This window comes from Mustela putorius, unplaced genomic scaffold, assembly GCF_011764305.1.
Source record: "Mustela putorius furo isolate JIRA1106 unplaced genomic scaffold, ASM1176430v1.1 tig00003859_pilon_pilon_pilon, whole genome shotgun sequence".
Taxonomy (NCBI): Eukaryota; Metazoa; Chordata; class Mammalia; order Carnivora; family Mustelidae; genus Mustela; species Mustela putorius.
In genome coordinates, this window is record NW_025422011.1 from 31668768 (window position 1) to 31683245 (window position 14478).

Below are 14478 nucleotides of genomic sequence, written 5' to 3' on the forward strand. Positions count from 1 at the left end.
TTGACATGTATAACAATTTACATTTTTATACAAGTCTTGGAAATTCAGTATGTACTTTACACTTATATTCTTTATTCTTATTTTTTAACTTAAATTCTGTTAACTAACATAATGTATTATTGGTTTCAGAGGTACAGATCAGTGATTCATCAGGCTTCTATAATAGCCAGTGCTCATTACATCACATGCCCTCTTTAATGTCTATCACCCAGTTACTCCATCGCCCCACCTTCCTTCCCTTCAGCAACGCTGTTTGTTTCCTATGATTAAGAGTCTCTTATGGTTTGTCTCCCTATCTGGTTTTGTCTTGTTTTAGTTTTTCCTCTTTCCCTATGATCCTCTGTTTGGTTTCTTAAATTCCACGTATCAATGAGATTGTATGATAATTGTCTTTCTCTGATTGACTTATATTGCTTAGCATAAAGCTGTCTAGTACCATCTATTTGCTTAATTTCTTTTGAAAATACTGGAACTGTATTAGATTTCATAAAATTTGCAGTTGAAAAAATAGATTCACATACTTGAGTTTTTCCAAATGCACTTAAAAATTTCCTGTCACTGAAGAAATTATCAGCTTTAAATTTTAATTAAAAATAAGTAAAGTTAAAAATTTAATTCCTCAGTTGCATTAGTCATATTTAAGTGCTCAATAACCACATGTGTTTAGTGGATACTGTTTTGGACAGCACAGCAAAGTATTTCCAGGAAATACTGTTTACTACATATTACGGTTTATATAGTGAGCTTTAAACAAAAATACACGTAGTGGTGAGTGTTCTCCATGTTCAAAACCCCCCCTGGCCTTAAAGACACTAAGAATACATTTGAATTAGTCTTTGAGTTACTGACCACCAAAGGCATCCTAACTGATGATAAAGACACTATGATTGGTTGAATAATAGTACTGATTCAGATTGGGATTTTTTACATCTAAGTTGCAACTGGGACAATGAGTAAAATGTGGCTAGGTAAAGGTTATAGGGTAGTGTGTACCAGAGAGAGGGAGTACTGTGCTTGGGAAGAGCCTGTGAACCTGAAAGAAGGCCAAGTGCCTGGAACATAGAAATGAGGGGGAGAGTAGCATAATTTGAAGATGAAGACATAAGAAGTAGCCAGGTCATGCCCAGATTTATCCTTGTAAAGCAAAATCGGCACCTTGCCCTGCTTCCAATATGAATAAGTGTAAATGTCACACACCACAGTTAGGAAAAACAAAACACTTTGTGCTCTGAGGCAAGCCAAAAAAGAACAGTGTCATACTATCCATAGTCTCCAAAGTGAATGAAACCTTTAGCCATTCTCACATGTTTCTGGTTCCTTAACAAAAACAATTTAATCACTGGCTTTTGTAATGCTGACTTTTGTCTTATGTAAATCTGATGACACACAATAATTTGGAAGAGTATAGCAATCATATGAGAAAGTGTTATTTTTTCCATCATGAACCATATAAGCTGGGGTGTGTGTGTTTTCTGAACCAGTCCTTCTAAAGTTGAACTCACTTGTAAACTTTTGCAAGTGTTTTTCTAAGAGAACTTTTTTCCCCTAAAGTCTCTGAGAATTCTTTTGACATAGGATATGTTAAGGAGTCTGGATTTTATTTTAGGTGCAATGTAATGGAAAAGTTTGAAATGATGTTTATATGCTTCAATCAGTATGAGAGAGAATTGGTTCTGTGGCTTTAAAGGATTGTTCTGGCTACATTGTAAAGAATGGATTGGAGAGTGTTTGAGAGGATGTGGGCAGGCCACTTAGGAAACAGCTCGTCCTGGTGGCTGTCCAGGTGACACATGGTAAATATCTAGGAATAAGGTATTGGAGGTGAGAGAGATATATATCTCCATTTCTCTCCATCTCTGGTACAATCAATCAAGCAATAAATAAATCTTAATCACTAAGTCTCGATAATCATTGGCTATCTGGGCCATTGAAAAAGTAGTGGTAGGAAGGATTTTCAGAGTTCTGTCATGAATTACTGGGTGAATGAAGTGTCATTTTCCAAGATAGGAATGATTATAGAAGAGCACATAAGGGCAAGGCTAGATCAGGTTGAGTATCAGAGTTATGTCTGAGACAGATCTCAGACAGGCATTTAGATATACAGATCTGCAGTCGAAAGACAGTTTCTGAGCCAAGAAAGTCTGAAAGCTACTGACATGTAAATGAAGTTTAAAACTATGGAATTGTATGAGATAATCTAGAGAGAGTATATAGAGTGATAGCACAAGGCCATGGACCAAACTCTAGGCATTCTAGCAGGTAAGGGAATTCTAGCGGACAGGTAAGGGAAGAGGATCTACAAAGAATCGGAGGATTGGACAGGGAAAAACCACGGGACAACAGTCAGGATGGAAACCGCAACTCAACTCTGCTACCTATAGGCAGCTTTTTATTTTTCCCCAACTGTAGCAGATCTGGATGAAATTAGGCATTTTTAAGCTATAACAAAGTTTTGGAGTGCTACAAAGATTTTATTTCAGCTGGCATGATTGTGCAATATCTATTCACAAAATGCCATTCTCTACATTGGGCCTGAGTGTGTGAGTTCCAGGTAAAGTAATTAGTGTATTTGGTCAGTATGGGCTTTGTTGAGTACATAAGAAAGAAAGCTAAGATTCTTTAGTTTTCTGTTACTGATACTGTGGTTGGTTATAGTGTTGGTAAATACACATATTTAGACAATCCAAAGAGTGAGCTATTTTTTTTTTAAAGATTTATTAATTTGAGAGAGAGAAAGAGAGAGAGAGAGCATGAGCAGGACAGGCAGAGGGAGAGGGAGAGGAGAAGCAGACTCCCTGTTGAGCCTGGAGCCCGAGAAAGATCTCAAAACCCTTGAGTTCTTGACCTGAGCCGAAACAGAATCTGACGCTCAACCAACTTGAACCACCCAGGCACCCCCCAAAAGCGAATTATTTTATTTGTTGATACAATATGCTAACTATTAAGAAGGTATAATGAATATTTGATCTTAACAAAGAACATTTAAGACCTTAAATTAGATATCTTTTAAATAGCAGAAAACAAAGGGAAGTGTTTTAAGTAGTTTTGTCTACATTATAAGAAAGAATAGAAAGCTGTGTTAATTTGCTAGGGCTACCATAGCAAAGTACCACAGACTATGTGACTCAAGCAACAGGAATTTATTTTCCTATAATTCTGGAGGCTGGAAGTCCAAGATCAAGGTGTTGGCAGAGTTGGTGTCTTCTGAGGCCTCTCTCCTTGGCTTGTATGTGGCCCTCATCTTCCTGTGCCTTCCCTCTGTGTGTCTGTGTCCTAATTTCTTCTTCTTACAAGGGAACCAGTCATATTCGATTAGGATCCACCCTAATGACCTCATTTTAACTCAACAATCTCAGGATGCCTGGATGGCTCAGTTGGTTAAGCTACTGCCTTCAGCTCAGGTCATGATCCCAGGGTCCTGGGATCAAGTCCTGCAGTGGCATTCTTGCTTGGCAGGGAGCCTGCTTCTCTCTCAGGCTCTGCCTGCTTGTATACTTGCACTCTTTCTCTCTAACTAACTAACTAACAAATAAATAAATAAATAAATAAATAAGATCTTTAACTCAACTATCTACTTTAAAAGCCTGTCTCCAAATATAGTCACATCTAGGTAGTGGAGGTTACAAGTATAGCATAGGAATTTTGGGAGGACACAATTCAGCCCTTAACAGAGCTGATCAATAGAATAAGTCTTTGCAGGTGAATTTTTAAATTGTGCTTTTCGCCATGTCTGACAAATAAATAAATAAAATCTTAAAAAAAAAAAAAAAAGAATATAAAAAAATGGACATTTGGAGGGGCGTCTGGGTGGCTCAGTGGGTTAAGTCTCTGTCTTCAGCTCAGGTCATGGTCTCGGGGTCCTGGGATCAAGCCCCACAGTGAGCTCTCTGCTCTGCAGGGAGCCTGCTTCTCCCTCTCTCTCTGCCTGCCTCTCTGCCTACTTGTGATCCCTCTCTCTCTGTCAAATAAATAAATAAAATCTTTTAAAAAAAATGGGACATTTGGGTGGCTCAGTTGGTTAAGCATCTGCCTTCGGCTCAGGTCATGATCCCAGGGTCCAAGGATGGAGTCCCACTTCAGGCTCCTTGCTCATTGGGGAGCCTGCTTCTCCCTCTGCCTGTTGCTCCCCCTGCTGTATTCTCTTTCTGACAAATAAATAAATAAATAAAATACATTTTAAAAAAAGAATCAATTGTGCTTTTCCCTGTAAAGTATTAAAGTAAGGCTTCTTTCTGAAACATTAGGATATATGATCCATAGTAAACCATTTTAGGGTTATAATTTGTCATTACATTTGTCTGAGCAGTTGTTTTACAATTTATGCCACAGTTTCTTTTGGGTTTTCAACAAACATTCATCTCTAAAACATGAGCTTATTTTTAGGAATTTGAAACTACACTCAAGCTCATAAGCTCAAGCTCATAAAATGCTCCCTTAGGTAAGGACTGAGAATGAAAAGGTAAACAGGCCTAATTTGATTGTCAGTGAAAAACTATGATGGGAATCTTAGTTCTGGCAAAGTAAAATAATAAGACACTCCTCTGGCTATAAAACACCTAGATGAGCTGGATTAAAAACCAACAAGAATAACCTAATAAATACCCATATAAATGCATAGCTAAGAGATCTAATAATCTTAGTATCAGAAATTTAAGCCTATACAAAGACTGCCCAGATTGTGGTGAGTATAAGAAAAATGTTGTTTTCCATTACTTCAAGCTCTTGAGTTTTAATGTTTACACAGAGACAGAATTAGAGGCTTTGGGCTCATGCTGCAAGTCTTAAAAACTACACCCTCAGTAAAAGGGGCAGTGAGTAGGGCAGAACTGAAGAAAAAAAAGTTACAAAGACAGATGATGGTCTGTCCTCTGGATTTACAAGTTCAGAGGGTGGTGGTAGTGGTGTTGGACGTGGCCAGGAGAGGGTTAGGAGAGTTCCCCTTTAGAATTTGCAACCATGGGTCTGTATCTCAGGTAGGTTTGACGTCTGACATTACCTAGTTGGTCTGGGAATTCCCAAGGCAAGAAATTAGCATAGGAAATATCCCTAAGTGTGTGGTATCTCTGGGATTCCCAGGCAACTTAATCTTCTTGATTGATACTTATTTCTCCTAGTAGGAATTAAATACTAGTAACTAACAAGTATTGAAAGATTATTATGTCAGCACTCTACATGCCAAAACTCATTAATCTTCAGAACATCCCTATGACATGGGTATAGTAATCTGTCAATGCTGTGGGGGCAAAGAGAAGTGTTCATATCTGTCTTCTAGGATTGGTGTGGAAGTAAGATGAGGAGTAATAGGACAGGTCAATGCTTATGTGACTCTACTTTGGAAACTGTGACCATATGCTTTATCCCTTGGGCTTTTCTCACTTCAAGTAGGAGACAGAATCTCAAACTCTTCTCTTCCTCTCTTTCTTATTGTCCCCAAAGATAAGAAACACAACATCCCTTCTTATTTTAAGGATTTTATTATTGGTTCTTGTTAAAGGAAAGAAAGAAATTGAGGTGGCCTTGAAAGATGAGTGAAATTTGAATAAGGTGAATGTGGGACAAGTGTTTCAAGCAGAATTGATGGTGAGCAAAATCTTAACAGCAGGAATAATACTCTCTAAAGGCCAGTAACAGGTAAGCATTAAAATTTGATAATTCCTAAAAACCAAAAGCAAAAAACAAAAGAAAGCAAAAAATCCTTGATAATTCCTTGATACCCATCAGTGTCCCATCTCCTCCCGGAAACTTCCTTTTTGGCATCCTTCAAGATACTCTATCCTTCCCATGTTTCTTATTGCCTCCAAAAGTAGCTTGGTATGGAGCTATATTCAGTTTGGAAAGAATAGTATATATCACAGTATATTTAAAATGCATTTTTGGAATGTAGTCTTTTCTTGCCTCTGACTTTGCCCTGTCTGAAGGTCAGAATACTTCTGGAATGTTCCCTTCTCCTAGTGTAAAGAAGCTAGAAAGTGCTCAATACATCAGTATATTTGGAATTGCTTTGTCAAAGTCACAGTCAGAAATACAGCAGAAGATATTGCTTCCCAAAGAAAACGTACTCATGGAATTTGTATGCTATTGCTTTGTGTAGACAAAGCTTTCTGCTTAAGTGTTTAAATAAATATTTTGAAGATATTTTCAGAACGTTGAAAAGCGAAGATTGCTCTTCACATTCACTCCTAAAAATTGTGGGAAACATTACAAAATCAAGAAAAGATGATTTTGACAGAATTAACTGAGGTTTTGTCTATTAAAAGATTTTTGTTTATAAAATGGGTTTAACACTGTTTAAAAATACTTTTACCTGATTCTTTGTCTGTCTTTATATATGTTATAAACACATCAATGCGCTCTGGGACTTGTTAGGGCAAAGACAAATTAATGTGTGCTCCAGTGAGAATTCTTTTTACTTAACCCTGTGGTGACTTTATGCGGAAACAAGTACGTTATAAGAACTTAGGAAATTCTTTCCCAACTATCCTACTCACTTATTCACCTCTACCATTGTGGAAAATCAGCTTGACTCTGTAGTTTCTGATTGGTCAAGTAGTGGCTTACACAGTATCACCAACCTTAGCCAAATTATCAGGGCTTTTGGCTGATGACGTGATAAGGGCAGGTCAGACTCTTGCCCATGAGGCCTGTTTATAAAGGCAATGGTTAAAAAAAAAAAAAAAGGCATTAGGATCAATATATCAGCACTATTTTCATTTTAAAATAACTTTTTTAAATAACTTTTTAAAATGTCATTTTAAAATAACATTTTATTTTAAAATAACTTAATTTCATGGAGGAATACAGGGAAAACGTTTCAAATTTTGGAGAGATTTTCCATTTTCATATTTCAGAGATGGGACTGTCCCTGGGAACCATGCTTTTTTTTTTAATTTTTAATTTTTTTTTAAAAGATTTTATTTATTTATTTGACAGACAGAGATCACATGTAGGCAGAGAGGCAGGCAGAGAGAAAGGAGGAAGCAGGCTCCCCAATGAACCATGCGTTTTAAACTTTGTAGTGAAACAAGCATTGCCCAGAGAGCTAGTTGAAACTCAAATCTCTGAGTTTCAGTTTCTGATTCAGCAGGTGTTAGGTTGAGGTGGAGAATTTGCATTTCTAATGAGTTCTTAGGTGATGCTGATGCCCTTGGTCCAGGAGCCACACTTTGAGGACCACTGTTTTAAGGAGCATGGGATTAGGAAGTCCTAGAGTCTGCAAGAAAAGTTTTACTTTCTTGAATACTTACACTGTGCCGCGCGCCCTATGCAAGTCACTTTGCAGACATTCTGTCTGACCCAGACAATAGCCTCGAAAGTTGGCAAGGAGTGTCCCTATTTTACAGATCAAGCTGTTGAGCCTCAGAACATTAAGTAATCCAAGATCACACAGCTAGTAATTGGCAGAGCCAGAGTTTGAACCTGGGCTTTCTGTCTCCAGGTGCATGCTACTTCTGCTAAAGTCTGCTTTTTCATCTGGATTCAAGCTCTAGGTCCATCTCCTTCCTCATGCAGGAATAATTTCTCTAATATCCCAGAACCATGGTTCTTCGGCTTCTGCTCAAACTCATCACAGAGGGACACTTCAGGAAGAAGACCTGACTGGGGGACAGCTAGAGTGACCAATCATCTGGTTTGCCTGCGACCCAGGATGGCACTTTCAGTTTTAAAATGTGGACAGTCAAGGGCTTCTTGGGAATCATGGGTCTCTTCACAGATGGCTCAAGCCATACCAAATACATTATAATGAGCCCAACCTTCTTTCGTATAGTTTCCTCTTCTTTTGTCTAACAGGGTCCTGTCTGACAGTCCTTCAGATATTTGAAGATGATCATTCCACCAGTCTTCAGACTGTCTTCATGCCCCCGGCCTTTCTCCATATAACATTGTTTACTTAGCATTTACGGTGTGTCAGGAACTCTTCCAAGAGCATTATGTTACTATATTATATATATAATATATATACTTAACTATATATTATATTAGTTATATTAACTAATTAAATCTTCACAAAAGTCCTATGAGGTAGGTATGATTATTATCCCATTTTATGGATGGGGAAACTGGGGCACAGGCAAGTACCCTGCCCAAGGCCATATAGTTATCAAGAGGTGGACTCAGGATTTTAGCCTACAGAGCATGGCTGGAGAATCCAAACTCAATCACTACACTTTCCTGCTTTCCACTCAGTCAGTGGGGCTTTACTGAGTACCTATTATGCACAGAGTGAAGACATACAGAAGAGAGGCAGGGTCCTTGTCATCACGGAGTGTATAGTTTATCAGGAGACATAAGCAATAAGTAAATAATAAAAAAAACAGAAACAAAATAACTGCACATGTGTGCAAACCAGATGATTGGTCACTCTAGTCACTCTAGCTGTCCCCCAGTCAGGTCTTTTTCCTGAAGTGCCCCTCTGAGATGGGTTTGAGCAGAAGCCGAAGAACCATGGTTCTATGTGCACATATTCTAGTTCTGGGACCCTGGAGCTGAGGGAGTGGACCCAAAGGGCAAACTTGGATGGGATTCAGCTTTCATTAGGGAAGGTATGGGCTTTAGCTCAGGCCACCATAGCAAAATACCACAGACTTGGTGGCCTAAACAATAGGCATTTACTTCTCAGTTCTGGAGGCTGAAAGTCCAAGATCAAAGTGCTGGTGGATTAGGTTCTCTAGTGAGGGTTTTCTTCCTGGTTTGCAGCCTGCTGGGTTTTGTCTGCATCCTCACAGTGAGCAATGAGAGACAGACAGAGAAAGAGAGCGAGAGGTGAGAGAAAGAGGGAGGGTGGGAGAGGGACAGACACTGTGTTCTCTGGAGTTTCTTCTCATAAGGCATTAATCCCATTAGGATAGCCTCATCCTCAAGACTTCTTCTAAATTTAACCATCTCCCAAATGCTCCATCTCCAAGTACTAGTTTGTGGGAGGTTAGGGTATACCACACGAATTCTGGGGGACACAATTCAGTCCATAGCCGTGTGGGTCAGCTATGTGATAGCAGAGAAGTTGGCTGATTTGGCCCTGCTGGAGCTAGTCAGGAGTCACTGGTCAAGCAGTAGGCCACCTTCTGGAATGCTGGAGAGGAAGTAGGCCATCAACACCTGGCAGTGTGGGTGCTCTGGGTAGTCTGGGTGGTCTGGGGCCCTGGAGTGGGCAGGACCTGTGGAGTGCATGGGGCTTAATTAGTGTCTGTGGAAAGGCTGTGGAAGGGTTATCAGTCGGCTGAGACTGCAGGGTTACAGAGGGCTGGTGCTCCGAGCCCATGGCCGGGGTAGGCTACAGCGTGCATCCTTATACTCTTCCCTCTGCCCAGGAAAATGGCAGGAAAGCCTCCTGCTCCAGCAATGTCTCTCCAGTGCCTTCAGCTGAGAAGTTCACACCTTACCCACTTTAAAGGAGAAATGTATAAAGGAATCCTGTTTAGCACAGGGCGTATTTTGAAAGTTGCATCCAGAGCTGAGAGGTCATAACATGATAATGAATGCCTTAGTTCCAAATTTTAAAAAGTTATTGATATGTAAATCGGAAGTAAAAATTTCCAAGGTCTTCCACTTTACTCCGGAAAGATACAAAATTAGAGGGAAGAATGTCACTCCTTTCTTTCATATGCCATTTTCTCTCCCCAAAGGTAAAAAGCATAGTTTCCTGTGATTCCCTCAAAAAAAAAAAAAAAAAGCGTTTATGCATTTACCCACATACACATCAATGTTACAATTTATACAAAATGGATCGTTTTCCTCTATATTATTGTTTTTTCTCTGATTTGTCTTAAAAATCTTTCCCCATCAGGACATCCAAGTCTCCTTTATTGTCTTTAATCACTGCATGGTATTGTATCATAGGATGACATATAATTTACTTACTTTTAATAGACACTTTAGGTGTTACTTTTATAAAAATTGTGCCAAGAAGATTCCTGTACATATATACGGCTGTATTTTTGCACATATAACCACATGTAAATTCTTTGCTGTGCAAAAGGATATGTGCCTTCAAAACTTTGGAATTTATCACATTAACCTGCAATAAGGCACCGGTCTTTGGCCTGCTCCCATCACAAGTGGACAAGAGGATTGATTCCCTCACAGTCCAGCCGGCATCATAGAAGCCTTGTACGGTCTGACGAGTGAAGAAAAATGTTTTCTTACTATTCTGATTTGCATTTAAAAAATTATACATGAAGTAGTGCATTTTTCTGTATGTTCATCATCTTTTGAATTTGTTTTTCTACAAACTATTTCTAACCTTTGCACAATTTTCTATTGAGCTCTTCTTTTTAAAAATATTCACTTACATCAATGCTATTAAAGTTAAGTAAAAGAGCTCTTTGAGAAATATGTTTTACATATATTTTCCCTTTTTTGGAGCTTAGTCTTTTGATTTAAGTTTTAGGTGGTTTTTTTTCTTTTTCTTTTTTCTATATTAGAGTTACATTGTTATGTAGATTAATTTATCAGCTTTTCCCTTTATACCTTTTGGATTTAGAGCCTTTTCAGAAAAGCCTCTTTCTTAGATTAGTGCTAAATTAATCCACATTTTTAGATATTTTGTGATTTATTTTTTCATTAAATATTTGATCTATCTGAAATTGACTTGGGCATAAAGAGTGTGACAGGAACCTGGCTTTGTTCTTACCTCAGTAGATACTATTACAAGGTCACCATTTATTTATTTAACTCTCTCTTCCTCAGTGATTTGAAATCTCACCTCAACACCTTTAGAGTATACTAACTTCCCTTGAGCATTACAGTCTATTTTTTATCTTTCTTAGGTTCCATTAATTTCTTCTCTTATATTGAACTTCCTTAATGATTGATGTTTCAAAAATACGTTTGATACTGGAGAGCCCTAGAAGCAGACATGCTTTGGATGAGGTGGACAGAGAGGATCTCGCTGAGAGCTGACATATTTGAAGAATAGAAGTAATCAGATTCATGGAGATGGAGGCAGGAGCCTTCTGGGTAAAGGAAGTTACATATCCAACTTGTTGGCAGGCACAAAACAGCTTGGTGTGTTTGAAGGCACTAAAAGAAGACCAATGTGGTAAGTGCAGTAAACACAGGACAGAAAGGGGTGAGCTAGGGTGGGAAGGATACGTCAGATTTTGTCAGGAAAGCTTGGTTTTGTCCTGACTACAAAGGGAAGATGAGAATGGATTTGGAGCAGGGAGATGCCATATTCCCATTTTCCTGAGCATAATGTCATCACTCTGGCTCGTGAAGCTGTGAAGCTGGGTAGGAGGAGGACAAAAGCTGCAAGAAGGAACAGTTAGGGGGTCATTGCAGTGATCTGGGCCAGAGATGGCGGTAGTCAGGCTACTGAGAGACGATGTAGCTGGAGACAAATGCGCAACTCCGAGACTTATTCTGGAAGTAGAACCAACAAATTTGTTGATGGCATCTTGTTGTTGACATAACAAGGTACCCTTGTTGTAGGATAAGTCACCAGAAGGAATCATAGCTGATTCCCAGGGGACTTCTTTCCATTGTGTACCTTTCTGGACCAAAGGGGAGCTCTCAAAAAGTTGACAAAGAAAGGGAACCCTGGTCCCAGTTGCTGAACTCCAGGCCTGTGACAGCAAGAGCCCAGTTGAGGGCAGCAGAGGGCTGTCGTTCTGCTTCCTGGGATTTGCCGGGGATGGTAAGGGGAGGTGTTGGGGAGCAGGCCAAGCTGCTAGATCAGAGCCTTTAAGTTTACTCGCCTTATGCACCCTTATGCACATAGGCATCATAGCAATGATTGGGGGAAAGTGAGGGACTTGTGAAGTCTATCTGGGCTAGCTGGCATTATGGAGTCACAGCAAATCCCATTTGCTGAGATGGGGAAGACTTAGAGGAGAAACGGGTTTGGGAATCAAGGTCAGGGGGTTGGGGTTATATCAAGAGTACAGAGCTGAGATGTTTGGTTTGAGACGTCTGATGAATCCAAAGCAGACAGCAAGTAGGCTGTTTTATATGTGGATCTGGAGCCAGAGGAGAGGTCCAGGGGAGCCAACAACCCACATGTGAATGTTGTTAAGAATTGTGGGCTGGACGGAGAAGAGACTGTAGGAAGAGAAAAGAGAGCTAGGACAGAGCCTGGAGGAACAGCAGCATTTAGTGATGGATGGTGGAGAGGGAGCCACTGAGAGACTGCCGAGCAGCCAGGGGTATGGCTGGATGAGTGCGAGGACTCAGAAACCCACTTCCTAAATTTCTGATGACTTTCACTGTGCTGAGAATAATGTCCAGACTTCTCCCCACCCTCTGCGAGGCTCTGCCCACTCTGGCCAGGGTCTACGACCCCCATTGCACCTTTAGCTACTTCTAACCTCAGGCACCTTCTTTGGGCCTCACAGTGGTCTTCTTGGCTCTCTGCTGGGGAGACTCAGCCCCTGCCCACCTTATCCTGTTCTTGGTGTGTTGCTTCTTCCTCATAGGAGGAGCTTCCCCTTGTTATATTCTCCCCCAGCATCTTATTTATTTCCTTTATGGGATGTTTCTTTTTTGGTCCTTTTTGTATCCCTAGTGTCAACATAGTGTTTAGCAAACAGTTGGCATGTAATAAACATTTGACTCATTAATGGATGTATGAGTAAGCCTTTTAATCTTTACTGTGGCCCTTGAGGGGAGAGTTTTAAATCCCCTCCACCTCTTTTTTTATTCTTAGTTTTTATAATTGAGCATCTGACTAGCGGTAGGTGGGTTAAAAAAGCGGTATCTGTGTTCCAGTGACAGGCCCAAAGGAGAAATCGGAAATATTTGGGGAGAAGAGCCCCTGGCTCCCGTTGTAGAATCCCAGCGCTGTGACAGCAAGGCCCCAACAGAGGGCAGCAGAGGGCTGTGGTTCTGCTTCATTGCACGGCGGGGGCGCTGGGGTGGGGGTGGGGGAGGGGCTAGGCAGTAGGCCAAGCAGCTAGAACCGAGAATAAATTTAGTGTTTGGGGAGAAGGGAGGGGAGAAGTCCTTTGTAGAAATCAAAGTGCACTGATGGAGCAGTGAAGCAACCTTCCTATCTGTGCTTATGTGGTAATGATTCTTAGCACTTAAAGTGTAAGGAAGCTCCTAATACTGTGGGCCCCTTCTGTTGGGAAGGGCAAAGGGTGTCCTGGAACAGTGATGGGGGAAGAGAGAGGGCCCTGAATGAAGGCTGCAAGGGGACCGGCCTCCTGGAGAGGCAAAGCAGGGAATAATGCTGTGCGGGTTAGAGCCAGGCAGAAGCTCAGAGCCTCAAAGACAGCACTTTTGGGAAAGAAGGAGCTGACTATTGGCTCAGCAATGTACATTGTCAGAAATAACTGTATGTTTCTTATGCTTTCTGAATTGATTTCCTTTCTGGCCTCCTTTTTTATTAGCAAAGATTTTTTAAAGTTTGTAACCCATCATCTGTGCTTAGGCGAAAAGGGATTTTGCACAGAAGAAAATAATATTTAAAGCCCCTCGTAGCCTCTTCACCTTCCATAGAAAATGACATGCTTCTAACCTATAGAGGAATAAGTCTCATTTTCTATAGAAGGCAAAGAGGCTACAATGGGCTTTAAATATTGTCAGAATTTCCTTCCTTTTAAGGGTGAATAATATTCCATTGCATGTCTATACTACGCTTTGTTTATCCATTCACCAGTCAATAGACACTTGGATTGCTTCTACCTTTTGGCTGTTGTGAATAACGCTGCCATGAACATGGGCGTACAAATATCTCTTCGAGACCTTGCTCTCAGTTCTTTTGGGTATATATACCCAGAAGTGTAATTGCAGGATCATATGGCAATTCTATATTTAAGTTTTGGAGGAACCGTCATACTGTTTTCCACAGTAGGTGCACCATTGTACAAATGTTCTAATTTCTCCACATCCTTATCAACACTTGTTTTTTCCTTCCTCCCTCATTCGCTCCCTTCCTCTGTCTCACTCTCACTGTCTCTTTCTTTTGATAGGAGGCATCCTGGCGGGTGTGTGGGTGTGAGGTGGTATCTCATTGTGGTTCTGATTTGCATTTCTCTAATGATTAGTGATGTTGACGAACGATCTTTACATCTAATTATTAGCATTTGTATATCTTCTTTGGAGAAACGTCTACTCAAACTCTATGCCCATTTTTTTTTAAAGATTTTATTTATTTATTTGACAGAGAGAAATCACAAGTAGTTGGAGAGGCAGGCAGAGAGAGAGAGAGGGAAGCAGGCTCCCTGCTGCGCAGAGAGCCCGATATGGGACTCGATTCCAGGACCCTGAGATCATGACCTGAGCCGAAGGCAGCGGCTTAACCCACTGAGCCACCCAGGCGCCCCACTATGCCCATTTTTACTATCAGCTTGCTGTTGTTGATTTGTATGAGTTCTTTATATATTCTGGATATTAATTCTGTATCAGATATATGATTTACAAACATTTTCTTCCATTCTGTGTGTTGTCTTTTTACCTTGTTGATTGTGTCCTTTGATGCACAGAAGTTTTAAATTTTGATGTTGTTGAATTTATTGATTTTTTTTTACCATAGTGCTTATC